The sequence below is a fragment of the Rhipicephalus microplus genome, unplaced genomic scaffold, assembly GCF_043290135.1.
Source record: "Rhipicephalus microplus isolate Deutch F79 unplaced genomic scaffold, USDA_Rmic scaffold_115, whole genome shotgun sequence".
Taxonomy (NCBI): Eukaryota; Metazoa; Arthropoda; class Arachnida; order Ixodida; family Ixodidae; genus Rhipicephalus; species Rhipicephalus microplus.
This window is the reverse complement of record NW_027464687.1, coordinates 217,501-224,818: the sequence shown is the minus strand read 5'-3', so window position 1 is coordinate 224,818 and position 7,318 is coordinate 217,501. Positions and strand designations below refer to the sequence as shown.

The following is a 7,318-nucleotide window of genomic DNA, read 5'->3' as shown; positions in this document are numbered from 1 at the left end:
CCCACGAAAGTGGCGTGTTTGGACGTGCTTGACGACGACCACCGCAGGAAAACGAAAAACCACGTCAGCCGGGGCGAGCGACCCATGGCGGTCTGGGTGCTTATCGCTGCTATTATAGGGGCACCCCGGCAGACGCAAAAAAAAAAAAAATTTTTTTTCGACATTCTTTCTTGCTCGTCGACCTCGGGTGACCCAGGTCGCAGTGGGAGCCGCGCACGAAAGCGGCGTCGCGAGACGGCTTCGCGGTCGCTAGTCGCACGAGCTCGGCAACCGCGTCTGCCGGGGCGGAGTTCGGGACGCCGACGGCTAAGTGGGAACCGCCGCTCGGATGTTCGCCGTTTGTGGCCGAGTGAGTGCTGGCACTCCGGCGAAGCCAAACGGGGCCGATTCCGGCACGATATCGGCGTCTTTCTACGTGCTCGCCGGCGACCGTCGCACGAGTACGGCAAAGTGCGTCTGCCGGGGCGGGGTTTGCGACGCGTACGCAATAGTGAGAACCGTCGCTCGGATGTTCGTCGTCTTTCGCCGAGCCAGTGCTGGCACTCCGGCGAAGCCGAACGGAGCCGATTCGGGCACGATATCGGCGTCTTTCCACGTGCTCGCCGGCGACCGTCGCACGAGTACGGTAAACCGCGTCAGCCGGGGCGGAGTTCGGGACGCCGATGCGAAAGTGGGAAGCGCCGCTCGGATCTTCGCCGTTTTTGGAGGAGTCAGTGGCGGCACTCCGGTGAAGCCAAGGTGCGCCAATTCGCGCACGATATCGGCGTCTTTCGACGTGCCCGCCGGCCACCGTCGCACGAGTACGGCAAACCTCGTCTGCCGGGGCGGGGTTTGCGACGCCGACGCAAAAGTGGGAACCGCCGCTCGGATGTTCGCCGTTTTTGGCAGAGTGAGTGCTGGCACTCCGGCGAAGCGAAAGAGCGTGAATGCGCCCACGAAAGTAGCGTATTTGGACGTGCTTGACGGCGACCGCCGCAGGAGTACGAAAAACCACGTCAGCCGGGGCGAGCGACCCACGGCGGTCTGGGTGCTTATCGCTGCTATTATAGGGGCACCCCGGCAGACGCAGAAAGAAAAAAAAAAAAATGGGGACATGGCGTGCGTCACCGTGCGGCTTCGCAGCGTTGCCGAAGTCGCCGAGCCCTTCGACTGAGCCGAACGGCGGACAGGGAACGTTGGTCGGCCGTTCTAACCTGTCGGTGCCACGCCGAGACGTCGTTAAGGAAAACCGCGTCGTGGGCCTCTACGACGCCGTCGAGTCGTTGTACGTTTGGTGTCCAGCGTGTCGGCGGCGAGTAGCGGACACGTCGTTCACGACTTCGGTCTTTCGCAGTCGACGCGAACTTGCGGAGAGTCGTGGTGCCTCACGTTTTCGGCAGAAACCGCGGCGGAATTTTCCCGTGCGTGCGCGCACGACCTCGGTGCTGTGCCGTCAGCGTAGTGTTGCACAAACTCGTGGCCTACCCAAGGTGCGGTACGTTTGCGGCCGTATCCTCGGTGGGAATTTCGTGAGTAGGGTCGCAAATTCTACGACCTCGGCGGGTTTGAGAGCGACGTAGACTTGTGGCACGCTCAACGTGCCACACGTTTCGGGGCACACCCGCGGTGAAATTTTCTCGAGTACGCTCGTATTAGTGCCCAAGGAGGTCTGGGTACTTATCGCTGCTATTATGTGGGGGTTCTCGTGAGCGGCGTACGCGAAAGCGACCGGGTGTCTGATATGCGGCGGGCTTCGGCCTCGTCAAGCGTGTCCTCGGGTCTGCTCCAGGGGAATCCACGGCAGTCGTCTGCAGCCTCATCCGCTTGATGCGTTAGGGGCTGGTTGTCGGACGGTGCCGTTTTACCACGATATCGAGGTGTGTTCCGTGTCGTCCTCGGGCGATTCAGATGCGAAAGCGCCGAAGACGCGGGCGTGACCCGTCGTCTGGCGGCTTTGCAGTCTCGGCTCCGTTGCTAGTTCCGGCCGGTCCACCGACAGTGCAGCGGGCTTGGGCAACCCGCACGGCGCGACCGAGTCGATGCAACGAAAAAGAGCGAGCATGAACGTGCTTCTTGCCGCACGGCTCCCACTCGTCTTTCGGGAAGGTTGTGCCGTAGCGAGCTCGAACGCCGTCATCTCGGAGTGCAAAATAAGCGTGTTGGGGCGCCTGAAGGTGGCCTCCGCCGCACACAGACTGCGTCCGGCCCGCCGAAGGCGAGGACGGACGCGCAGTCGAACGATTACCTGGTTGATCCTGCCAGTAATCATATGCTTGTCTCAAAGATTAAGCCATGCATGTCTAAGTACATGCCGAAATAAGGCGAAACCGCGAATGGCTCATTAAATCAGTTATGGTTCCTTAGATCGTTTCTTCCTACTTGGATAACTGTGGCAATTCTAGAGCTAATACATGCAGTGAGCCTGGAGCCCTTTGGGTAACGGGTGCTTTTATTAGACCAAGATCGATCGGGTTTCGGCCCGTATTGTGTGGTGACTCTGGATAACTTTGTGCTGATCGCATGGCCACGAGCCGGCGACGTTTCTTTCAAGTGTCTGCCTTATCAACTTTCGATGGTAGGTTACTTGCTTACCATGGTTGTTACGGGTAACGGAGAATCAGGGTTCGATTCCGGAGAGGGAGCCTGAGAAACGGCTACCACATCCAAGGAAGGCAGCAGGCGCGCAAATTACCCACTCCCGGCACGGGGAGGTAGTGACGAAAAATAACAATACGGGACTCTTTTGAGGCCCCGTAATTGAAATGAGTACACTCTAAATCCTTTAACGAGGATCAATTGGAGGGCAAGTCTGGTGCCAGCAGCCGCGGTAATTCCAGCTCCAATAGCGTATACTAAAGCTGCTGCGGTTAAAAAGCTCGTAGTTGGATCTCAGTTCCAGACGAGTAGTGCATCTACCCGATGCGACGGCTCGGACTGAACATCATGCCGGTTCTTTCTTGGTGCACTTCATTGTGTGCCTCGAGATGGCCGGTGCTTTTACTTTGAAAAAATTAGAGTGCTCAACGCAGGCGAGTCGCCTGAATAAACTTGCATGGAATAATAGAACAAGACCTCGTTTCTGTTCTGTTGGTTTTTGGAATACGAGGTAATGATTAAGAGGGACGGACGGGGGCATTCGTATTGCGGCGCTAGAGGTGAAATTCTTGGACCGTCGCAAGACGAACTACTGCGAAAGCATTTGCCAAGAATGTTTTCATTGATCAAGAACGAAAGTCAGAGGTTCGAAGGCGATCAGATACCGCCCTAGTTCTGACCATAAACGATGCCAACCAGCGATCCGCCTGAGTTACTCAAATGACTCGGCGGGCAGCTTCCGGGAAACCAAAGTATTTGGGTTCCGGGGGAAGTATGGTTGCAAAGCTGAAACTTAAAGGAATTGACGGAAGGGCACCACCAGGAGTGGAGCCTGCGGCTTAATTTGACTCAACACGGGAAAACTTACCCGGCCCGGACACTGGGAGGATTGACAGATTGAGAGCTCTTTCTTGATTCGGTGGATGGTGGTGCATGGCCGTTCTTAGTTGGTGGAGCGATTTGTCTGGTTAATTCCGATAACGAACGAGACTCTAGCCTATTAAATAGGTGCGGGGTTCCCAGCACCTTACAACCTTCTTAGAGGGACAAGCGGCTCCTAGCCGCACGAAACAGAGCAATAACAGGTCTGTGATGCCCTTAGATGTCCGGGGCCGCACGCGCGCTACACTGAAGGAAGCAGCGTGTCTTTATCCCTGTCTGAAAAGACTGGGTAACCCGTGGAACTTCTTTCGTGATTGGGATAGGGGCTTGCAATTGTTCCCCTTGAACGAGGAATTCCCAGTAAGCGCGAGTCATAAGCTCGCGTTGATTACGTCCCTGCCCTTTGTACACACCGCCCGTCGCTACTACCGATTGAATGATTTAGTGAGGTCTTCGGACCGATGTCCGGCGCGGCCTTTCGGTTGCGCCGGTCTGTTGGAAAGATGACCAAACTTGATCATTTAGAGGAAGTAAAAGTCGTAACAAGGTTTCCGTAGGTGAACCTGCGGAAGGATCATTAACGGATTGTGAAGGGTGAGCGCCTCAGCTGCGTCTGCGCCCGACACTTTCTGCCGCTGACCCCGTTTGGACGCGGGGTCGGCTTTTCCCCACGGGGCTGCCTGAATGTGGAGCGGCACCCCGTGACAAATTGTTGCGCCCAGCGGACGCCAACACCGCGACCTTGGACGGTCGGCCAGGTGGCGGACGCGGGTACAAACGGCGCAACGCACTCATAGGTCGGCTTTCGACCCGCCACTGCACCGTGGCTCGAAGCGCTCGAAATGCGCGACCCGACCGCTGCGGGACCGCCTAGTACTGTAAACAGGAGCGGCGGAGCGCGAACGGCGAGTCGTGGTTACGTCGGTAGAAGGCGAGGCTGCGCGTTCCCGAAACGCCAGCCGAGTGCCCTCCCGACCGTTCGAGCGTGCAAGAACGAGACCCGACAATCGCGCGGCGACTGCCAAGTACGAGAGGAACGGCACAAGCGTCGGCGGTCGGTCAAGGAACTGGCGATGTGACGGGTCCGCTGTGCACCAGTGCATACCGTCCCGCCGTCCGCGGCAAGCGCCTCCGCGTCCTCGGGTGACGGAGGCTGCCGGTCGGTTCTTGCAGGCGAGGGATCTCGCTGGCACCGGTTCGCGTTGACGCGCGGCCGGTCATGGCACGGCGATGCGACGGCCGAGGTGCGCAGTACTCGATGGAGGAACCGCACGCTCCGATGACCGTCCCGCCCTCCGCGGCGTATGCGTACCGACCGTAATGGTTGCAGCAGCGCCGGCCGGCTTTTGAATTCGCCACACGAAACACGGTGCGAGATCGCGGTTAGGGGAGCGTCGACGTTGCCAGGCGTTTTGCTTGCTGCCGAGGGAAAGGCGGCACGGCCACGTCGCGCTCGTCGCGATTAGCGGGTCTGCGCGCTTTGGGAAGGTGCCGCAACGACTTGCCGAAAGAGGAAGCACGGAAGAACGAGGGACTTGGACGTCCCGACAATTGAACGCACTTGCGGCCAGGCCCTTGCTGGCTTCGTTCTTCCGCCTCGAGTAGGCTCGTACGCGGCTCCGGCGCCGAAAGTGGTCCTTGGCACCGACTTCGGTGGACGTGGGAAGTGCCGCGCAAGTACGGCGCGCCTGGCTCCACCTGTTGGCTAAAGTAGGCAGCCGGATCGGCATTTTGGTGTGCGGTGGCAAACCGTGGATGCGAAAAAAGCTTGTGCGATTTCGTGGAACAAAAAGCGGGGGTCCCCCTTTTTATGCGGAGGAGACCGACCCGCCTGCCGTGGTGAACCGCGACGCCACGGTAAAAACGGGAGAGGCTTGTCGATGGGACCGTGCATCCCGCGCTCCACGGAGGCCGGGAGGCGGCCGCCCGAGGAAATGTGTAGCCGTCGAGGCCCGCATCTGCGTGCACTCTTATCCAAATGGGTGTACCGCAGGCATTTTCTGGTTAGGCGGGCCAATGAGAGCGAGCACACAACGATACCTACGGGTCCGGCTTGGAGAACCGGCTTCGACGCCTCCCGAGTATTTATAGAGGGGTGGACCACGAAAGCACTCGCAAGTAGCGAAAGCGAAACGCCGTCCGAAACACACCGTTTGCTCGATTTGCGGCAGCCGAAAAAGGCGCGGCAGAGTTTTGGAGTCCAAGCGTGCGCTGAAAAGCGCCCTTCTTGGCCACTGTTTGGCCGAGTGCCAGAAACGTTTGGTTTTGACTGTACGGAATTGAACAAACACTTTTTCACGACTCTAAGCGGTGGATCACTCGGTTCTCGGGTCGATGAAGAACGCAGCCAGCTGCGAGACTTGGTGTGAATTGCAGGACACACTGAGCACTGATTCTTTGAACGCACATTGCGGCCTTGGGTCTTCCCTTGGCTTCGTCTGTCTGAGGGTCGGATCACATATCAAGAGAGCCTTCGGCGCACAAGGGAACGTGAGCCGTCGACTCGTTTTGACCGCGTCGGCAACACGGACAGCACGCTGAACACCTCACAGCGAGCGCCAACAGCGGCCACTCAAGGGCGAGACGGTGGCGACCGTCGTGCCAGAGCCCAACCGAAACGGGGGCGACCGACTGCATTGAGGATGTGGCACCTCGTTGAGACCGCCGCAGGACTTCGAGTCGGAAGGAAGCCTGCAGGGAAAGTGCGGTCGAGGTTGCGTACTCCTCTCTGCGACCGGGCGCGCAAGAGCTGCGAGAGCCACGGACGCGCAACTTTAACGCACGGTAAACACGAGGAGCGAAAGCCGGCCAGCAAAGCTTCTCCAGCCGTGCGCAAAGTGCGCGAGATCGCAGCCTTGCGTTGCGCTTGTTGCCCTCGAAGTAAGCAGGGTGTCCCGTAGACCGGGCGCTCGAACACGCTGCGGGGCCGTGCCTCCTCCAGGCTTTGCCGCGCGAACAGGGAACGTTCGCGCGCAAAGCGCAGGGAGGTGAGGAGGCTGCGCCCGCCGTTTGCGGTTCGCTGCGTACGCGGTTGATGCGGAGAGCACGGCGCGACGACTTGCCGCGAAGCGGAAAAAGTCTCCCGCACGAGTTGGCGAAACGTTGGCGAAGCTTAAGGCGTTCTCGTCGTAGTCCGCCGTCGGTCTAAGTGCTTCGCAGTTCCCGTCCCGTTCAAAAAACTGGGCCACTCCAGTTGGGGCGGGGGCGACGCTACACGAGACGATGCCTCTCGCCAGGCTGCGTGGCTGCCCTTGCGGCGGCGGCGACTGGCCTCGGCGGTGTTTGGGCTTTCGACACGGTCGTTTATCACGCAACTGCTCGGACGACGCACGCGCGCAGCGGAATGCCGCTTGCCAGCCTTGTGAAGATGTGACCCTGTACAGGGTTGCGGGCGCACTTGGTAGGGCGTCGTACTCGGTTCGCGATGGGTTTACGAACGTGTCCCGTCACTTCCACGTCACACCGGTTGTGCGCCGCACGCGTGCAGCGGGGAAGCCGATTGCCAGCCTTGTGAAGAAGTGGCCCTGTACAGGGTTGCGGGCGCACTTGGTAGGGCGAGCGCACGCGGTCGTGCAGGAAGTTGATGGAAGCGAATGTATCCGCTGTCGACCTCAGATCAGGCGAGACAACCCGCTGAATTTAAGCATATCACTAAGCGGAGGAAAAGAAACCAACAGGGATTCCCCGAGTAGCTGCGAGCGAAACGGGACCGAGCCCAGCACCGAATCCCCCGTCCTTGCAGGCGGTCGGGAAATGTGGTGTATGGGAGGCGACGTTCTCGGGTGTTTGCGACGGTGCAAGTCCCCCTGACAGGGGCTTGTCCCAGAGTGGGTGCCAGGCCCGTCTCCGCCGTTGCGCGCCC

At 59.5% G+C, this 7,318-nt stretch overlaps 3 non-coding genes across 3 annotated transcripts in view; all 3 read left to right on the top strand.

Moving 5' to 3' along the window:
• The first annotated feature begins 2,221 nt into the window (after positions 1-2,221).
• Positions 2,222-4,036, top strand: LOC142790581 (small subunit ribosomal RNA). The gene has a single exon (XR_012889626.1). It is a non-coding gene; the product is annotated as a small subunit ribosomal RNA (ribosomal RNA).
• A 1,719-nt stretch (positions 4,037-5,755) lies between these two features.
• On the top strand, positions 5,756-5,908 carry LOC142790504 (5.8S ribosomal RNA). The gene has a single exon (XR_012889562.1). It is a non-coding gene; the product is annotated as a 5.8S ribosomal RNA (ribosomal RNA).
• Positions 5,909-7,062: 1,154 nt separating this feature from the next.
• LOC142790516 (large subunit ribosomal RNA) overlaps positions 7,063-7,318 on the top strand; it is a 3,958-nt gene continuing 3,702 nt past the window's right edge. The window contains exon 1 of the ribosomal RNA XR_012889574.1: positions 7,063-7,318. This exon is cut by the window's right edge and continues 3,702 nt beyond it. This is a non-coding gene — a ribosomal RNA (large subunit ribosomal RNA).